This window comes from Anas acuta, chromosome 3, assembly GCF_963932015.1.
Source record: "Anas acuta chromosome 3, bAnaAcu1.1, whole genome shotgun sequence".
In the NCBI taxonomy this organism is placed as follows: domain Eukaryota; kingdom Metazoa; phylum Chordata; class Aves; order Anseriformes; family Anatidae; genus Anas; species Anas acuta.
Window position 1 is genome coordinate 50712097 of NC_088981.1, and position 21831 is coordinate 50733927.

The following is a 21831-nucleotide window of genomic DNA, read 5'->3' on the forward strand; positions in this document are numbered from 1 at the left end:
GGACTCCTGCACTCTTCAGCATTCAGGAAAGCACTGGTCAAAGCTGAGCTGGTGCAGCAGTTTTTGAGGAAGCCTGGTCACAGATGACTTTGACTCCCATCATCTGGATTACTCCTGCATAGCAGGGTCAGAAAGAGGAGAAAAGATAGAAGGAAACTTGCATCAAACATTCAACAAAGCTGCAACACTTACAGACAAGTCATATGGAAATAAAGACTAAATATATGCATTTTGTTATATGATACCTGAGGTTGTATCACAACGTATCGAGTTTGAAAGACCTCCATACAAACCATAAAGTCAATAGCCCAAAATTACTGAATCATAACACAGTACCATAAGAATCAAATCTCTGTTTTAATAATATTTATCTCACAAGATCTTGGCAAAATATGACAATGTATTCCTTTTTAAATATCCAGCAGCACTGAGTTTTGAGTATGACAAAGATGATATGAATGTACTTATAGGTTGTTTATGTTCACCCCAACAATGAGCTTCCAGGTTGATGCTCCTAAAGTTGGAACGCTTCCCCTTCCAGGCAAGGCTGCTTTTAGCAGAAATACTTTTGAAACTATTTGAAATTTCCTGATTAACACTTCTGGGATCCTGTCAATCATGGTCGAGGAAGACATCTGCATCCAGATAAAAGGTGTTCACAGATTCACTGTCAATGAGGTGCAATCCCCAGAGCAGCTTTACCAGCAACCTCTGTGAGCCAAAGCAGACTGTGAAAATGATGCCTCTGCTACTGCAAAGAGTGAGAGGGACAAGCGGGTGGTCACATGCAAGCACTGGCTCTGGAGGTCAGCCGGGACTCCAGTAGAGCCTCCCGTGCAATTTTTAATAGGAAGAAAGATAACATTTAAATTCCACAAGACATATATTTGCTAAATTTAACTCAGCTCAGGGAGCTGTGGCAAGCAGCTGTGTTTTCAAAATTCATTTTATAGTGTTAAACCGCTTTGCAATCTAAAGGCAGGGGAGGGAGTTGAGGTTTGGTTTGAGCAGAAAGTTAGCTAAGAGAAATTTAGTCTGAAATGTTAACTAAAACATGATAACCTTTCTTCCTGTACTGCCATATAAACATGTATGGTATGGCTCCATCCCAGCCTCTGAGGGTAAGAGCTCCAACTCCATCTCTACTCTGAAAAGATGTTCTGTAAAAATACACATCCGCATTTATCGGCTCTCAGTCACTCAAACCTCAGGTTTGTTCATGTAAAAATAAAAAAAATAAAATAAATGTGTTTTCCTGCTGCCAGTGCTTAAACTGCACCTGGCTCACAAATCATCTCTCGTACACTTCAGCTGCACCTTAACTATGCCTGCAAGGCATCTTGCTGGGTCGGGATTATGGATGAGGCAGTAGGTGCCAGGAAGTACACAGCTCGTCTTTCACATCCCTGAGAGGGTGTGCAGGGCTGGCAGCCTCATAAAACATCTTTTTTGCTTCAAAGCTGCAAGCATTCAATCTGCTGGCCAGCCAAGACGTTCCAGAAATCACACAAAGCTGTGCTGGATGCCCCAAAAGCAAAGGTGAGATGGGGCGCACATTAATTGAGAGGGTCGTTATTCTTCCCTTAATGAGGTGGGCCAGCTCTGTCACCACACATCTGGCTTCCTGACAGCTCTCTGAGCAATGTGAGGGAGGCTGGGGGGACCGCAGTGGCCGTGGGTAGGATGTGCTGTGGTGGGAGATGCCAGCCCTGCCCCAGCACGACCGACTACTGGGCCTATCAGCAGGAAACCCACAGGGCCTGCAGCAGGATGGGTTGGGGCTGGGTGATGCTGAAACGCTCGTGGGGAAGGTCAATCCTGTGCTAGAGACAGGGCTGGGAGCACAGCTGCAGCAAGGGCTGAAGCTAAGCAGAGGGGCACAAGTGTGGCTGCACCTGTAGTGAGGCTCAGCTGAAAAAAATTAAAGGGAAAAATATAAAGGAGGTGTGCTCCTCTACTAATTGTTAATTAGTTCCTACCTGCAGGGAAGCTGGAGGCTGTGACAGAAGTAGGGAGGGAGTAGCGAGCTGCTTTTGGTGAGGTAAGGACTGTACTAGCACTTCTGCTCGATGCTTCCCCTCGTGTGGAGGTTGTGGTGTGAGGGGGTGGATGTTGGGGCAGGGTGGGCAGCAGGGCAGGCACAGCATGCACCCCAAAAGCAGACAGGTTTGGACCACCCTAGACCTTCTTCAGTAAGTGTAATGCTTCCCAGGCATTCACTGACTGCTATGGCAGCAGGAGTGATGTTTCTCAGTTGTGTTTCTTGTGGAAATGTCTGTATTTTACCCTCAGAAAATGAACTCTTATCATGTCAGGAAGCATAGGATGAGCTGAGGGAGTGGGTGTCCCACGGCTGCCTGACACAACTCAATGCAAGGTGTGCTCCTTCCCATGACTGAGCCCAGGTCTGGCTCCTTAACCTGTCCCCAGCAGGATCACTTCTTTCCCCTTTCTCAAATTCTTCTTCAGCTTCCTGCTTACCCCAACACACTTTGACTTGTTAGGCTATTGGTTTATCACTTAAAGTTCTTTAGCTCTCCCTAAAAGCTTTCATTGTAACTAAACAACTTAACTTCTGGTTGGCCAAGCAGTGCTGGAGAGCTCTTTGCGTGTTTTCCATTCCCTTTGCAATTTGTTTGTATTTTTCTTATGTAGTTTTCTAAATGTCCTTTCCCTGTTGCTTCTACTCCCTTCTAATAACTTTCACCTTCCAGATCTGTTTTTCCACTTCAGTGACGGTTTTTATATCTCATCTAAGCATATGTGGCTGTGCGTATACTAATAACAGGGTTCAGTGCTTTGCAACACGAGGTAATTTTCCCTACATTATACACATGCATAACTATGCTTACTTGGAAATGTTTTTTTTTTTTTTCTGTGATCTCACTTAGTGGAGTGATAAGGAACGGTCTTGCTGAGTAACTGCCCATCAGTTTTCAAGCAGTCCACTTTAAAGAGGAAAAAAAGTTGGCAGATATTTAATTTATTAACTTAATGTCATTGCAGTCATGCCTTTAAAAGGATAAGGTCTTTTAATGGAGGGGTGAAATCTGCCTAGTGTAGGTCATCACAGTGTTGTTACAAATTGTTTTTAAGTGGCAAAGCCAATATAAAGAATCTCCTTGTGGCTAATAAATTCATTATCATCTTTAAGCTATAAAAAATAAGCTAGTCTCACCTCCCTTAGGAAGGAAGGTAGGTATCATTTATACACTGATGCAGCTTAAGGGAGTAAGAGTTCAAGATGCTATGTGGTGATGTAAGCACACTTCTTGCACAATGCTTAACCTGTTGGGAGTGACTTCACTTCTGTCTTGAGGCTAAGAGGCAACTGAACTTCTAATGAAGGTCTAAGGTATGCATGTGTGTGTGCTTATTTTGGTTGCAGTTCAGTTAAATCTCAGTAAATAGGGTTATGTGTACAACAATAAAAAATTTTGACAGTGATGGCAGAAAGCAAGAGAGGCTATAGGATAGTTCACACCACTAAAGATAGTGCCTTCTGATTAGGGATAAGGCATGTGGCTGTGAGGTGTGGGGGACCATCCTTTCATTTACAGCACAATGGGAGAAGATGGGGAACACTGTGCTGTGCAATTTAGAGGGAGGTTTTTTTTTCCCCTCTGAAAGAAAGAGGGGGAAATTCTTTATCCATTTCATGACATTATTGTGCAACTCATTGTTTCTGTTTCTTGTCATGGCTCCATGGTGCACAGAGCTTTGACTTCAGCCTAACCTGATCTATTGGTGGCTGTAATTTCTACCATCCTTTATATTAGGGAGATTTACTAGAGCGTTATTTCTCTAAGTCACTGCGCAAAAGTGATGGTATTCACAAAGAGGCCATGATGAACTACTGCTACCTGTGGGAATCACTCCTGCTGTACACAGGAAGCAGTGCTGTTGGAGGGCAGTATCTGCCTAGTAGCAGGCAGTGGCAGGAATGCAGTGAGAGCAGCAGGAGTAGGAAGGCTAATCACCATCACACTCTTCCTGCTCTGCAGCAGCTTGGCTTTTAGTGGGATGGCTTTGGGGCTGACATAGCAAGCATGCTGTTTACATTACTCATTTAGGGATATGCTTAAACACTGCATTTGCTGAGACCTAAGAAGGGAGTGAAACCAAAAGCAATACAGCACTCTCCTGTGCAACATGCTTGTCCCATTCCCCTCTGTCACACTGACTGGATTGCCAAAGCTCTCCAGCAAATGTATTCCTCCAACATTACCTGCACTTACCTTTCCACAAAAGTGCCCATCAAGGTCCAATTAAAAATAATGTGCTTCTAGATCTGGTCTAGGATATTAAAGTGTTAGACTAGTAGAGCCAGAATGTTCTCTGTAGGTGGGTACAGTCCTGTGGGTATATCCCCCTCTCACACAGGTCTACTCTATGACCCATCCTATTTGCCACCTCTTTTCAGGATGTGCTCAAAAATCTCAATGCTGGGAACCTATTTAAGATATTTTAAGAAGACAGTCCTTTAAAAATAAATGTATACAGGTTGCTCCCCCCCACTTCCCCCCCCCCCAACACACACACTTTAAGGCCCATTTTCCCATATGGTAATATGGAGTATAGAACTGTGCAAAAAATGATACCCTCTTCTCTCCTCACTTTCAACTTCAACAGGCTTGTACAGAATATGATCTATTCAGAAAAAGCCAAAGGCATCAAAGGTTTCTTTCCGACTTCAGTAGAGTGCAATCTTGTAGTGACAACCGCCAAGATTGACACTCATCTGTCACTTACCATCTTGTTTCATGAACTTTAATGACATTTCAGGGGCCTCTTTTTATGGAAAGAGGAACAAACCTAGTGAATTCTTGACTTTGAAACAAGTCAGTTCCACAAATACTGCTCACTGAGGATTTCAGATATAACTAAATGAAAGCTTTTATATTGGCTTATTTATTTCTGTGAAATAATATTTTTCTGTGCTGTGAAAATGCTCATAAAAATGCTGAAATAAAACATTCTGATATTAATATGTGAACTGTATGCGTCTTGGCTTTCATAGGACTCATGCTAATTATATGACTGTTTTTTTTTAAGTGCATGCATTTGTGACAAAGGACATAATATCAAGGAGAGCACACTCCCACAATATGCATGAGCTATTGAATACCTGTTTGAATAATTAGGTGTTTTGAAGCATGCTTCATGGGTTCTCCCTTTTCACCAGTCCTAAACAAAGACAACAATGCACTGTGTTTGTGCAGTTACATTATACATGTAAGTGCTGTGTGTAAGCAATTTCCTAGTTTGATCACCTCTACCTCATCCTGAGTAATGGTGTGATGACAGCATAGATAACGGCAGGAATGCTTGTACAGGCAGGCATCCAGGAGGCTTTGTTTGGAGGGTGGCTGGCACTGAGCTTCTTGCAGATCATGAGCCCTACAAGCAGGAATCCTGGGCACTCCATGGTTGGGGTGCGGAGTCGCTCTGCAGTGTTCATGGTCCCCCAACACAGCAAAGATGTCCAACCTCAGACCATCTTGGGCAAGCTTTTTGGCTGTATTCTGGGCATTACAACTCTGGGGTATCACTGAAATGGAGCAGTGGTGTGTTGGTGAGGCAGTTGGAGGGGATGATGCCACCCATCATTTAGATATGGAAAACCACAGGAATTCAATCTTCAGGGCTGTTGAAAGTTACTCTTCCAAAAACTGCTCTTCCACAAGTAACAAGCTGTCTGTTTTGATCACCCTGTCTTTTCATCTCAGTACCAGACTCAAGCCCTCTGGGAGCTTAGTGAATTTTTGAATATATGGCTTAATGTATATATGCACTAAATGGTGGTGTTGTGACCTGCCACCCAGATCTTACAGAGCAGAACCAAGCTACAGAATGCCTGCATGTTACTTGATTTGTACGTGTAATACACAGCTTCTGTAATTATAATATGAGCTTTAAAATACCATGTATGGGGTCTAAAATAGCTTGCAGAACCATGTTCAAAATTCAATGACATATTTGAGATACTATTCAGCATAGCAAACTGAACAAGGAAGAAATTTGATTCAACCTGTGGTGTACCTGAGCACCTGAGTCTAAGTGTAGAGACTGAAATGCTGATTGTGATATTTTCAGGTTGATGTTTGCAATTGTGCATCTTTATTGACAACCAGTTCCACTTTGTGAATACTGCAAGAATTAACTTGTGACTCCCATATGATCCAATGCTGGTGGGAGGCCAGTCTTCTGTTTACTCAGTCCTTACCTGAGTAAATGCTTTATACACTCTGTGAAAGAGGAGATGCAGAAAGAGATCCTTTTACCTCTGTGCAATTCAGGGAAAACTGTGTTCAGGTCCTTCATCCCCAGAACATCTGTAGCTAGATAAATGAGAGGTCATGGTGCAGTGTAAATTCAGATCACTGTGGCCAATATTTGAAAGAAGTTATTCAGATATGTTGTTGATTATATATGTGCTGAAAGGCAAAAATCTGCAGAGTGTATCTAATTTTTATCACGCTGAGGTGAATTCCACTGAGGCTTCATGTTGTGTAGGAGAACAGCAAGATTGAAAGCCAGGTTCAGGAAACCTTTAGTATAATCAATTCAAAATTTGGTTGTTGGATTTGTTTTTCTCCCAGTGGAAAGTCAAATAAGGGTTCAGGATTGCTAACATGCTAGCTTTAAGGAAAACAACAGAAATTTTCCAAATCTATGGAGCAGGATTACAAGTAGGGTTTCTGTGAGTACTATCTGTTCGCCTAGTTTAGGTTTATATCTTTTTCAGAAAAGAAGCATTCTGTTTTACCATGGCTGAGTGTTTCTCCTGTTCTGTTTTTAAACTTCAGAGCCAAAGCTTTATTTTTTTTTTTAAAAAAAAAAAAAGGCTGACAGGGATCCAGCACACTTCTGTAAACCTAGCAGTTTTTGTCATTTGGAGATGTTGTAGACCACCACTGAGTACATATATTCTATACATATGCATTCCTACATATAGTTTGGCACTTTGTCTGGATAATTTTCTATTAATGATCCAGGCAACCTATCTAAGCTCCACCTCCTGTGCATGCCTTACTACTTCTTGGTATGTCTTAACATTTTCTTCATCACTGAAACTCTCAGTGTGTACTCAACCATCTGTTGCCAAGAGAAATAATGTTCCTCATGATGTTCTTAGCGATGAAAATGTTTTTTTTAAGGCTTAAGTGCTAATGCCAAACTCATTTACAGTTACTTCTAGTGTTGTAGGCAATAGGGCTGTGCATTCTGTTCCGAAAGTATGTGAAAACTTCCATCAAGTAAACAAAAAATCCTTTTACATTCTTTTTACATTCTATATAGAAAGGAGGTAGCCTGAAGAAGTAGTGTAGGAAACTTATTTCCAAGACAGGTTACAGATTACTGAAGAGAGAAATAGTAAAATCAGGGATGAATGATCTGTCCCGGAGCCAAAAGAGTTTGAAGGAAGAGCTCAACCTGTTGGAAGAATGCAATAGATGACTTTGTCAGCTTAAGTCAAGCAGAAGAGTGAAACATGATTTCCTGGGAATTCATGAAAAGAGATGTTTCAAAGAATGAAATAAAGTAATGATGCTGTATCCAGATGGTCAAAATTACATAGTAAGAAACTGTCTTCACAGGTGAAGACTGCCAGCCTTTTCAAGTGCTGATGTCAAGTCTCATCAGCTGAGGAACCACAGATGTGAGCAGTAGCTGTGCAGGAGGCATCAGAAAAATTCACAAGCTCTTTATTTCTCCCAGTGACTCACAAGGTGATTTTTCTTACTCAGAACAGAGCACATGCCTTGCCTTAGTGCTGAAAGGTGCCATCCTTACAGTGAAGGAGGAAAATTGAGCTGATGACCTTCATAGTAATCTTTGCATAATTAAGAGTGATGATTTCCACCCCAGTCATGGTTTTTGTTTTGGTTTATTACTTAAAAACACTTCTTGGAGGACAGAATGTCTTAAAGTTTTGAAAACAATAATACAGATGTAAGTGCTGGGACTGAAATCTCTGAACTGGAGACAAGGAACATTGAGCTAGCCCAAAAATACTGACTCCAAACCTTCCAGACTGTAGATGTCCTCTTGAGGAAAAACATATGGTGCTGCCCCTCTGCTGGAGGATGAAGTTCTGGGAGTCAAGAAAAAGGGATTGCTGGCTGCAAAACTTCCAGCCATCTGAAGCTCCCCTACCTTCAAAAACAAAGTTTTGAGTACAGCATTACCATGTCTTCAGGCACTGTTTTTCATTTTTTCACAGCTTGTACTGTTGCTGTTGATTAAAAAATCCAGGTGGTAACTTTTCTTCTCACTTCCACTTTCCCTCTTTAGTCTGCCATCCGGTCCTTTCTTGTATCAATGGCTTTGTTTTGTTTGTTGTTTATTTTTCACATAAGTCCTATATATTTACCTAGCATTCGACATTTATAAATTTGGGCCAGTAAAGATAAGTTGTTCTTGTGCTTATCTGCCTATGCTGTTGATGTGAAAAGCCTGAAATAGTCTGGTGTGGTGTCTTTGTCATTATTCATATGTACAGGTATATGTGCATGCTCACAATTTACACATAGAATATCCAGAGAGGAATATGCAACAGCAATGGAACTTATGAAACACCAACTGATAATGTATTTATAATGGAGAAACCAAATTGTTAAGATGCCTAGTAAAAGAGAATCCCATTCTATGTCTCTGAAAGGAAGACTTTGAAAATCTATATAATTTCACCCCAAGATGGTCCTAGGTGCCAAAAAAAAGCAGAGGAGCCAAATGTTAGTTGAGCTAATGAGGCTTTAGGCTCAAGTTTTGTCAAAGACTTCCTCTTTTTGCTTTGCTTTAAGGAGCTTGTCCTGAAAAACCAAGCAAGTAGAAACACTGCCAAAAGAAACCTATGGAAAGCCAATTCTAAGTAATAGGATTCAATGGAAAATAAAGTTTACTTGCAATTAATTTGATAAAATATGTGGTAATTGTCAAAATGACTAAATAATATAAAAACTTGAAAAAATGACCTTTCAATTTGGGATGAGTGAATCAATTTTCAGCTACTACCTCTAGATTTTTCTAAATGGCCTTGAACAATTATTCATATGATCACAAGTATTCAGAAAATAATTTATGAACATATTTTTGAGATTCTGTTCAGAAATAGTACAATAAGTTCAAAGTGAAAGTAATGTCATACGTATACAAGGAGGCTGAATCACTGCTCTAAGTAAAACAAATATATTCTTGTCTTTAAGTATAGTTTTTATATTGGCAGATTTTTTCTACTAAAATGATCTGCAGTAAATGATGACAATGTCAATATTCAGTCTGTCATCTTCAGATTTCAGAGTCAGTATTGTATAAGGATGAGCTGTTCACACCAATTGAAAATTATTCCTTTGCCTTTGGTCTCTTGAAGATAAGTCTGTGCCAGTTCTGTCCGATTCATGTTATCAAGGATTTCTTCAGTCATGACTCTTAGGAACAATTTTATTTTACATAGGATATGAGACTTCAGAGCACCAGCTTGATCACAAACTTAATAATGGCATAAAACTTTGTCTGAATCCAGCACAAGAAATTTCAGAAACACAGGAATTCAGCTGAGGATGCCCTTCTTCCTTCCACCACCTTGCTTTTTCCCTGTCATACTTAAGTTCAGATCAGGGTGTGTTTTTTTTGCATTTATTTACACAGGAAGCTAACACCAGCTATCGTCTCACAGTACTTCCTGTCTGTTTATTACCAACCCCATGAAATATTTATTGCTGTTTCTTATATTCTTATATCCTGAGGGTTATGGGTTTTGTTTACTTCTCAATAGCATTGAGTAGGAGAATGTATTTGCACAACCTTACAGGCATGTTCTTCCTTTAGTTCTGTTTAGGTCTGTTTAGTTGTTAATTAATACTGCTCTTGAGGGACTTAAAAGTTGAAGTTTTATAAGTAAAAAAAAAAAATAATACATGTTTCTGGCAGAAAAGTGTTTCTCATTACATAATGAGAAGGAATGTGTAATTTTGGGACAGTTTACCCAGCTGAGCTGTTTATTTGCCTGTGGTAACACATTTACTTTGTGCATTTCTACTCTTGATGTGTTTCACAATTCTGTATGCTTACCCACAAGAAGGCAAGGATACAACCTGATCATCTGGCAGAGGGTTTGATGGTTTAAAATTTTGTGCGTTCCCAAATCTACTGTCAAATTTTTTTATTTGTAGTTAATTTTACAAAAAGATGTGGTGCTCTTACCAGAGCAACACTTGATTTACAGGCAAGCATAGTTCTGCTATGTGAAGTGTGTGAGATGAGTGTTGAGCCTTCCTCTCGCCTCAGACCATTTAGGTATGCCTGTACTGCTAAGTAAACTACGGAAGGAAGCAATACATGGCCAAGTGGTGTAGGACACATCCTGTCAGTCCTCCCAGTGCCTGGCTGCCCTCCAAGCAGAAAGTGCCCAGATGTCCTGTGCAGAGCTCAGCCCTGCACTTCTTTGAGACCTCAGTTGAGGCAGTGAGGCCCCTGGAGGTGATTGTTTTTATTTTTTTTCTTTCCCGTTCAGAGCATCTGAAGCAATCTGAGCTGCACTACAGCCCACAATGTTTTTACAGCATGAAACCAAGGTTATTGTCATATTCCATGGGGGTCATGTGTGAAACATTTTGTAGTACACAGCCTGCTAGAATAATGTTAGAAAACTGTGCAAGGTGGAGGGAGCCTAACTCGGGGCAGTCATGTCCCTGTTGTGCTTTGAGAACCATCCATGTTGTGATTTCCAGATCTGTGCCAAGACTTTGTCATGGAGAAGGTTATTGGGTGTAGCTCAAAACAGGAGCTCACCAGAGAATGAGCAATACAACTCATCAGACCTGTGGTGCTGAGACTTGCTGCATGGTCATCTTTTAATACAGCAGCAGGGTCATGCTCAATGAATCTCAGCAGAGGCCATGAGCTACAGTTTGTCCTTGCACAGAGGTAGGCTGTAACGAAGGAACACAGGCTGCTGGAGGGTTTTTCCTTCCCAAACTGCAAATAGTGAGTTTAATTGAGCCATAGGATGCTTTTGGCTTGGAGGAAGAGAAACAGAGATGACTCTTGCAACTTTTAAAAATCTGTATATATAATATGGTTTTAAATATTCCCTTGATGTATTTTGACTATTATCTCTAAAAATAAAAATCAGCAATAAAAACACAAATTAAGTCTGGAACAGGGATACAAAGAAGGATTAGGAGGTCTGGGGGTATTTTTAAACATAGATAAAAATAAACATTTTATTTCTGATCTTACATTGTTTTTTAGATCTGGGCCACACTTTTCAAAAGCTAATCTAATAAACCTTTAATGCATAATAAAGCTCCTGGATCACTTACTGCAGAAATGAATCCCTACCTCTAGTTTCTAAGTAGCTTACTAACTTGCTTAGAAAATGACAACCTTATTAAAGAACAGCTTAAGCTAAAAGTTTGCACATCCTGTCATTTGTTGTATGGAATAAGAAAGGTTGCCCAAGAAGTCAGGACACCCATGATTAATGTTCCTGTACCTGTAAGAGAAAAGAGTTTAGACTTCTTTTGTTATGTTTCAAGGAAAATGTTAGTTGAAAGATTATTGGTTGGCTTCCAACTTTCACTGATAATTCTCTTAATTAGACCTCACTTCATCACCTTGCTGCTTGCATTGTCTGTGAAAACAAGAAGTTTGGGTCCCAGAGAGCAGACTTAAATGGCTCGGGGCAGAGCTGCCTGTTCTGGTAAGACATTGTCAAACTTTAGTACTGTCTCTGCTTTTCAGCACTACATTATAAAAAGTGTATTGAAGAACTGAACAGTCATAGGAGAGCAACAGCAGAGAACAGAGCTTGAGGAAACAAGATCAGTGATGAAAAGCACAGGAATTTTTTTCAGTTAGCTTAGAGAAAAGATCATTTAGAAAAATGGTAATAATTAGAAATGTTTTAGCAGAAATGTTAAAGACCACCAGGAAAAAGAAAATCAACAATAAAACTTTTCTCCACAACTGCTGTGATCGGGACAAGAAGTAATGAACTCAAAGTGGATCAAGTGAGATGTAGCTGAGATATCAGGAAAACCTTTCCACCAGTCAGAATAGTGAAGCAGTGGAAGTGTGGGTTCAGTGAGGCTGCAGGTCCCTTATTGTCAGAGGTTTGAAGAATATCTCTTCAGATGTTTTAGTGCTTAGATCTTTCAGGGTAGGTTAGGCATAGCCAGCTCTACCTTGGGAGCGGTGGATGTGCTAAATGACCTACCAAGGTTCCTCATGGACCTATTCCCACCATTCTTCTGCTTTGTTTTGGTTTTGTTTGTTTTCATTGAAATAAAACAAAACACTTATTCTTAATGTGTAATGCTGTATAATAGCTGAAAATACACATATATTTTTTGTTTTGTAATGCTGTTCCTCTCCAGGGACACATGATACAGGGATCCAAGAGATGTGAGGATTCTGAGAAACTATTTGGTAAAATTTTGGACGTTTAATTTCTACACCTTCTCGCCCATACATAGGGAACAAATTTCTAGGACTGTTTGAAGTGGGGGGGAGGGGGGGGGAGGGATAATGATCTTGATGCTCAGCCTTTGCCACAGTAACTCAGAAAGATGTATTTTATGTGAGCAAAAACATGTCTTCCTTTTTGGAAAGTGTTTTTCATGTTTATGATCTTGGCTACAAGAGAAAAAAGAGAATGATACATAGCTGTACCCATTGCACATCGTTTTTTTTCATTGAAGGTAACAGTATGAAACACAACTGCAGTTACTGCCTCCTTCTGTTATGTCCTTCTGATTTCGTAATTGGCTAGGATTGTTCCTGGAGTCACGCCACACCACTTTTAAGCTTATTCAAAGACATGCAATCTTTTCCTACCTCTAAAATTTAAAGCTGCTTGGCCTTTCACGTTATGTTGAGAGACATTTTTGAAATAATAGCATAGATTTCTATTCAGCAGAATGTGTACACAAGTGCTTTTGGAAACCATTTAATTCACTGTTGGTACCTGAATGCACTCAGGCGTGAGCCTTGCTGAGTTGTGATTGTGCTGTCATAAGACTCTGATGGTTCGTAATTATGAATTTGGTAGCTTAGAAGCACAGCACTCCCTGAGAAGGCTTGAATACCTCCTAAATGTTGTGAAATGAACATGCACAATAGTGAGAAGAATAGCTTTACTTTCTTCCATTCTACTTATATACTGCACTCTTCTCTTTCCGGTCCTGATATGTTTATTGAAGCTGTCCAGTTGACTTGGTCACTTGCTTTTGAATATCTGCTGTTAACCAGTGGTGACTCAACTTGTTCAGCACGTTGTCTCTGCTGACATACTGCCCTCTTCTTAATGTCAGTGCCCTGGACTGCACTTCTTCATTCTGACTGCTTCTCATTTCACATCATCTTAGGTTAAGATTAAGGCTTTTAAGTGTCCTATCTTTTAGTCAATACAATAAGCATACATCGCTATTATACCTTGAAACGTCTATTCTTCAGAAAATGCCATTCAGCATGCTTTTTACTTCTGTTCTTGCTACTGATTTTCACTTCTGCCTTTTGCAGTTCAAGTCGTTTATTAATATATACCAGCTTCAGCCACATTCACACACTGTTTTATTCTCCAGGGATTTAAATTTGAGGCTTCAGTAGCATTGGGAAACCCCACATCAAGGGGAGAAGAACACTTTATAATGTAGCACCTCAGATCTTGGCCACAAAGAGGCATCTATCTCCCAAATGGAAAGATCAACAGCGTTATGCCTGAGAGTTCTGACCAGGGTTAAGCCTAGTAGTCGGGCCAAGGGACTTGTTAGATGAACAAGCCGTGCTGCACCGGAATATTTCATTAGTACTGCTGAGCACTGACGTGACCCTGGGTCTTCCCACTCTGCTCTGCTGCACCCAACAGTAATTTTGCTGGGGCACAGCCCTGCTTGCTCTGTGACTGAAAGCAGAAGTCTCAAAAATGAATGTTATTTCATCAGCTTTCATTTCTGGCTTTCTTTCTGGTATTCTTTCTTTCCTTGTCTCCCATCAGCTTATGCTTCTGAAGGGACAAACGTGGATTTAACTCAGTAGGTATTGTCTCCCCCCATGTCCTGTTTAAGTAGTGATCAGAGACAGATAGAAAAACAAATTATCAAAACAGAGATGCAAAAGAAGCACAAGGAACAACTTGTCTGAATGGGTGGGCAGAATAGGTTGTGTTGAACTGGTAGTGTTTAGATACAGCTCTGGTTTGCGGAACAGGGGAGAGGTAAAACACAAAGGCAATACCCAGGTGTCAGAGCTGAGACTGGCAGGAAAATGCATGAGGAAGAAAACATGAAGAGAACACAGACACTGAGCTATTTTTTCCAAATGTATTAACAGAGGAAGAGTGAGGAAGATAGGCTGCAATATTAGCTTGGACTGGAGACGGTTCTGAAGTGAATCTTTAAGACAGAAGATAACTGCATTGTGTTCATAGCTTGTATTGCCCAGAAGAAAGGTGTGGAAGGAGAAGAGGATGACAGTGCCTGCTGAAGGCTGGGAAGGACAACAGGGCTCCTCTGAAGAAGGAGGCAGAAGGAAGAACAAAATTGCAGCCAGTTATGGAAGCAAAGGGAAGGACCAGGTTTTGAGCAGAGTCAGCAGTGCCCATAGCATCTGGCAGGCAGCTGAGGGCACGTTCTGCACTGAGCTTTGAAAACCTTGACAAGAGCAGCATGCCTGTTCTGTAAGCAAGAAATTGCATTTTTAAACCTCTAAAGTAACAGTGTTTCTAAATCACTTCTAACCTCCACAGGAAAGGCTCCAGGTCAAAGCTATGTATTATAGTTTGATCTGTATCCCTGGCTAATGTAAAAGACAAGTTTTGCTTATCACCTATTAATTTATTCATTTTTCCTGTGTTCAAAAACCTTTTATGTGACAGGTATTTCTGCAACAACAAAACACCAAAGAAATTGTACTCTCGTAAGATGACATATTTCTCCTCAACCAGATTATATTCAGCTAGCTGCCTCATCTGAAAGCTGAATATGGATAAACAAGCTTCCTTTTTGTAGCGTAGAGGGAATAGGGATTAAGCTGCAATGCATAATGTTTATATGTCCATCATGTGTACAACTGCTCTGATTCCAAAATATTAACACTGCAATTTGAGTTAGAAAAATCTATCCAGTCATTCAGCAGCATAATGTTACACAAAGAACTGATAACATAAAACACTGCTGTCTTTTTCTCCCTTCCATTTTTGCTTCTGTTACTAAGGACAGTAAGAAATAAGAGAGAATCTATTATGCAAGGTAGGTTATTCAGGAAGCTAGTTATAATTCATACAGAAACAGAATATTGATTTTATGGAAAGGCTGAAATAAGATGAAAAGATATAAAGCATATTTTTGTCAGGTATGTTTATGGGGCAAAATGCTTCAACCACATTCAGAAACAAAAACTGCACATCTAAAAAGAGAAATCTTGATAACAAGATTGCAAGACTGTGACACATTTATCTAAGTAATAAAATTTCTCGTGGAATGACAATGGGTGAAAATAGGAACACTTATCATGGACAGAAAGATCAATGGGAAGAAAGTAATAGATGCCAGTTTCACTCTAATTTCTTTTTTTCTTTTCCCCTGTGGAAAATCAATGACCTATGGTGTATAGTAAATTAGTTAATTATGTAAGATGTCAGACCCTGTAAATGATGTGAAGTCTGATCTTACCAATCAGTCCTGCCTGTGAGAAGTTTTGCAATAATAAGTACTAGTGATTAAAATGCCAGCATGAAAGACTGCTGCAGATTCTACCACTATAATAACAGAATATAATAACTGCATGCTTGGAAAGTCCACGTAATAAAAAATCAAAAGTTCAAATTATTTTAAAGGGTAGTTACAATTGAAAATTAAGACATGGCTCTGAGGTGCAATAAGGTGCTCTCCATGTGTCCTTTTTTTTTTTTTAATCAGAACATTCTCTACAGCTGCCTTTGCAGAAGAGGTACTACCCTGCCAGCCAGAGAACCCATGTGTGGGGACAGTGTCAGATTGTCCGTGTCTGGCTTTTGCAAGTATTGTGCATAATCTGGACATGATGCACTTGGAATTTCTTAAAACACTTCCCTATTTTCAGTTATTTGCATTTCTTATTTCCCAGCCAGCCACATCCCAACAGGAATTGACAGTTTTAATGACAGCAGTTTCTTCTCACATTCAAAAGCATAACAGAAAGAAAACACAGCAGGATTCCAATAGGCTTTACCTTTCCTCCTTATGTAGTACTTGTGTTCAATGTGAAATTCAGTCCTTTGTCTACAGGTCTAGTACTACTGTTTTTAAGTGTGAAAGAGAATTCTTGCATCACAGTGATTACAGCTCAAAACTGAACTACTGCACTAGGAGTTTAGGTTTATTTGGTAGGCAATGTCTCCTTCAGAAGATAATGTGGCATTATGTTTATTTGGCACTCACTTAGATGAAGAATGTTGAAAAACAATGGCTATGGAAGAAATATTTGGGTGGTGATAACAGGATGTGTTTCAATTTGGAAATTTCCCTACTGTATCTTTTTTTTACATTCTTTTCACATTTGGAATTGCCTTCCTATAACTTGCTTTCATTCAGCTAGAATACAGTTTGTCCAACTTTGTTGTTACAGAAGTGTCTTGCACACTTCAAGACTTCCGATAGTTTTTTGTTTTTTTTTTGCTTCTTAAATTTCTCGAACTTTTCTTTTAAGCATTGTTGTCCCTGAAACACCCTCTTCAATAATTCCTTCTAGTTGGCGACACTGCCAAAGCAGGTATGTAATCGTTCATTTTGGGGAGAGTATGTTACAGAGCGTGCTAGAAGTGCAAACATCTGGCAGCCTGCTTTCTGAAGCCAATGACTGAGTTGTATATAGCACACCAAGCGTCCCGTTTCAGACCGGGCACTTTCAGACCGCAGGCGCTCCCAAAGCACTAACATGTTTTCATATTCACTTAGTAAAGGATAGTTAGAGTTTAAATTAGGAGACACTGGACAAACTATGGAAATTCTCACCTTGCTATCACCAGCTAATCCTTGCCTCTTTGCAACTTTCCTGTGGTGCTGCAGGAGGGAGTAGATTTCTACTCACAGTAGAAATCGCACTATGAGTAATTTCCCTTGAAAAACATAAGACAATGATGTAAAGGTTATAAAATGTTTCACAGCCTCTCTGCCAAACTTCTTTGGGATCTTCCAGCCCTGCTTTAATTTACAAAAGTCTTGAGCTATGCAGAAAAACAACACGTGGGGTACTTGCGTGCCTTCACCATTTAATAAGCAATGTTATCCAAACTCTTCTAAAAATATATAGATTTAACGTTTGATATGTTTGCTTGCTTCTCAGAGTTTTCCCAGCCATAAAGCTCCAGTAAAAAGACTACTATCGTCCCCTTCCTGGTTTTGGTTGCTTAGCTGTATGTTTGCTAAAACAAACCTATTTAATCTATTGGACAGAAAAGGCCTATATGGCAGATCCAAGCAGTGAGAAGTAAAGGCATCCTTAGGGTTGAAGGTAGTGTTGATGAATTATTTTTATTTTAATTTTGTTCCCTTTAATTTATCAAACAAATGCAGTGTAAGGAATATTCATATGGCTGAGATACAGGGAATATGTGACCCTCTTCAGGTGAAGTGTGATTTTGCCCCAACAGCAAATGAGTTACCCGAGGAAAGGGAAGGACTTGGGAAAGGCAGCTTGTAAGGGCTGTAAACCAGGATTCACATTTCCACAGACCTGTAGGCAGCAGATATCTGTTCAAATACTTGCAAATGAAGCAGAGGCCTGGAGATTCATTCTATGTAGCCATTTGGTCACTCAGTTTTGCAGAGGCTTGGAAGGAATTTAAATGAGAAGATTAAATTAACTGTGTCACCCAAGATTTTGTCATTCCATAGATCATCAGGAGACAGGTATGGCTGTTAGCAGAGGAAGACATGTTGTCTCCTTACAACTTGAGAGTGATAGGAGTCCTGGCTTGCAGTAGTCAGGGCAATTTAATTGACCCCCACTGTATGGTCCACTGAACTCGGGTACAAGATCCTGAGTTTTTCTGGTATTAGGCATATAATAAGTGATATATAAACAATAAAACTTCTAGCTTAGCATTTCAATACTACAGCAAATATCTGAACTTGTAGTTCTCGTGCATCCAAAACACTCTAAAGATGGATTTAGACTTCCACATTCACAACCTCAGAAAAGTTGAAATGTCTCCCATATGATGTCAGAAGACTTGTAGCTACAAGAACCTTAGTTGTGTATTAATATTAGAAATTTTGACTGGTAATAAATAGAAAATGTTTTACTCATCTTGTGTTGTCTTAAGAATTCAGGGAACACAAGTGAAAAGACTTTTAAAAATAGAAAATACAGTGAGTTGCAAAAGGAGTCAGGAAAATAGGAGAGAATGTATCCTCTGTAACAAGAGATGAATGTTTGTCATTAGTTTAATGAAGGGGCCCCAGAAACCTCCTGCAGCCCCCCATTAGTCTAACAGTTAGTCCATTGTATGCATATACAATACACAGTCACTTGTCCTTGTGGGGGATCACGCCTGGGTCAAGTCTCAAGGCTAAAAATGAAGCCATTTCCACTTTTCTGAAGCTTAAAGTATTTATTTTTGTTTTTAGGAGGCATTCAGGTTCCATATTTTTCTAAAATAATATGTCGTTGCTCCACCAAAGTTTCTCCTTTGCTTTTTGCTGAGGGTGTAGTCTAACCATGATTTATTTCCATCTAATATTTAAGTTTCTGTTAGAAGGAGAAGAATTTTCAAAACACCAGAGTTGAGTTTTGCACCTACCTTCCCTGGCTTGAACAAACAAGCTACGTTTGTAAAGAGAGGGACATTTTGGCACTTGTGTGACCAATACTTGCAGTAGTGAAGACCTGCAAAATTATAGACTCTTACCACGAGAAGAGTTAGAGAGACAAGGCTGTCATTTGGAGCTTGAACAACGATAAGAGGTGCAGTTTGTCCTCTAACTGCTATGATCTATAACCGTATGGATGCTGATGTAACACTCAAGAGAATTGCAGTTAAAGTAGTTGTTTAATTACTCTCTTGGGGTGTAATTCAACTCTTGCCAAGATCAGCAAGCCAATCAAATCTCTGAAGTCAGTGGGAGAATCACAGTTTTGACCCTGTATCATAATTTCTTCCACAGCACTTGCATTTCATACGTTTGCAGTGTAGTGCTGTAGCTGTTTCCTGACCTGGGATCAGACGCAGATGATCGCAGGAGGAATAAATCTTCATCGTGCTGTGCTTGGCCCAAGAAACCTAGGCTGGGGTCCAGAGGAGTGGAGATGCAGCTGGTGCAATGTGTGGATTTTGGAGAAATAGCCTTGTCCTGCCACCCTGTTCCTGTTATCTGCTCAGACAGGGGGATTTATGTACCATGTGATCTCCCTTTGTATTTGGGGGTTTCCATTACCCAATTCAGACTGAGATTTCCTACCCAGATGCGCATCTGTCATCCCCCATCCTTTGGCCAACACAAGACTTGACAAATCTACGAGGTCTGCAACTCATCTGGAGAGTGTAAGCAAGGACTGCTATACACAGTCCTTGCAACAGACTTTTATTGCAAGGATGGATGGATGCGGTTGTGAATAAAGAGGCAAGGCTGAGAAGAAGGTGATGTGACCTTTCTTTTGCAGTAAATTAACAAACATTGTAAAATTATAAACATACACCCTTTTTTGCTTTATGCCATTTCAGTATGAAAAGGCATCAACACTTTAAGCAGATCTTTCAAGGACAGGGTGTACTGTTCTCTAAGTGCAAATGACATATGGTTGAGCCTGCTAGTGTTAATTTGAGATAAAAAGAGAGGAAAAAAAAGAGTTACATCTTTTGAAAGAGCCTCCCATAAGGGTAATACTAGCTGCCTTTACAAGGTGTGATGTGAAAGTCTGGCTTAGCTCAATCAGCAGCACGCATGGTCCCACTGAAAGAGCAAAGGTTTCTGCATCAAGAAGCACAGAAGTAAAAGTATAAAGGAGGTAAAATAATAGCAGCAGCAGCAACAGCAGAATCAATTGTTATTTCATCAAGCAACAGAAATCAGACCACTTGATCAAGTTGGTTGCTCTGTTTTTTAAACTCAGGTCTTTCCATCAGGAGATTGCTCAGTTGAAAGCTCCATATAGTGAGAATATATGCTTTCTTTTTCCACAAGAATTGGAAATAACATGAGCTAAGACTGACAACCCCAGCATCTGGGAGTGCTTAAAGCAATTCATAGTTTTGCTCCAGTCACGTGACTCTGGCCAAAGACTGCAGGATAAGCCAAATTGGTCCAGAGGAAGCCTTGGTGTTGGGTAAAATGCAATAAATTGAGCAAGGGTACTTTGATTTATTTGTCCTAGATCATTGTAAATGAATGACATTCTTTCTCCTATTGCAAATACTTATTTGCTATTTATTATATATCCAACATTCATGACTATGTTAATTGAGTTGTATCTTTTTTTTTACCTTAATTTTATGAACATTATTGCTCTGCTTTAGAGGTCCTGATTAGTTGATTTATATGGTCTCTCTTTTCCACAGGCATTTTCATAGTCATTGTCTTCCAGATGTATTTTGTATAGGTTTAAAGGAAATGTTTACTGCATTCCAGAAATACTGTTGCCAAAGTCTCTAATTTAGGGGGGTGGGAATAACTTATGATAGGCAGATCTACGTGCTACTTTGCGTATTTCACTTTTAACCATGTGAAATTGTAAGAGTAACAAGAATGAATTATTCAAATGAGAGAAATTCTTAATTAAAACATTAAAAAGTTCCATATTTCTGACAGTTACTCTACAGCTGTCACTGAATAAAATTCCTAATCTGAACGGAGAGAATCAAAATGAAACTTTACTCACAGCTTTAAAACTTTCAGGTTTATATGTGCATATGTTAAGGAAATGATAGGAAGCCAAGTTTATATATGTAACTGTGTGGGAAATGAGTCAAAACCAAGTTGGAAAAAAGCTCTGGGCTGTTGCAATAGCCTGCCTGAACTAGTGTAAGTTACGCCTAGTATATGTGTGTGCCTACTTTTGTGCAGGACAGGCTCTTGTGGAGAATTATCAGAAAATTATTCTAGCAGTTTGAATATCATTCTGTTGGCCTGGGGTTTTTAAATTTCGACCTGCATTTTCAGTTCTCAGCATTGTATCACCACTCTGCCAGTTACGTGCTTCCTGGTGAAATCGAGTGCCTGGAAGACCAAGCTACCTGTGCAGCGGAGGCAAACTATTTGGTAGGATGTTCCCTTCCCTCTGCTGTAGCTAAGTAGTGAAGCTTATATTATCTGACATAGGGCCCACTTCTGTTTTGGGGTTGGAAGCAGTAGGTCGTTGCATTGGTAACTGAAGGAACAACAAAGGCAGTTTCATGTAAAAGTTTTATGCGGTGAGGGACCACAACTTGTGTGGGCAGTCAGAAGACGAAGTGACCTAATTTACAGACTTTACCGTAAACTTTTAGCTTGTGGATATGTCCCTTTTCTATACATTGCTTTTCCCAAAATTTGACCTAACATATGTAATGACATCCTGATGGCAGTTTATATAAAAGCAGTAGATGCATAACAGTATTATTTTTTAATTTTTTAGTGGATACCACTTTACCAAGCAAAGGATTCATGACAGAACTTGACATTTGCTGGCTTTTTGATGTGTGAACAAACAGCTTTTCTGAAATACTTTGATTAGATGAAATATGCGTATGAATAATTCAGTAAGGTAACTTCCAGCTTGTGAATTGCTAATTGGTTGAGGAAAGTGATTGTCCCTCTCTGCACTGGTGCAGCCTCATCTCGAGTACTGTGTGCAGTTCTGGGCTCCACA

General features: G+C 39.9%; 1 long non-coding RNA gene across 1 annotated transcript; it reads left to right on the forward strand.

The window, feature by feature from the left end:
* The first annotated feature begins 1971 nt into the window (after positions 1 to 1971).
* Positions 1972 to 20789, forward strand: LOC137854072 (uncharacterized). The gene is made up of 2 exons (XR_011094945.1): positions 1972 to 2041; positions 19152 to 20789. It is a non-coding gene; the product is annotated as an uncharacterized lncRNA (long non-coding RNA).
* The last annotated feature ends 1042 nt before the right edge of the window (positions 20790 to 21831 follow it).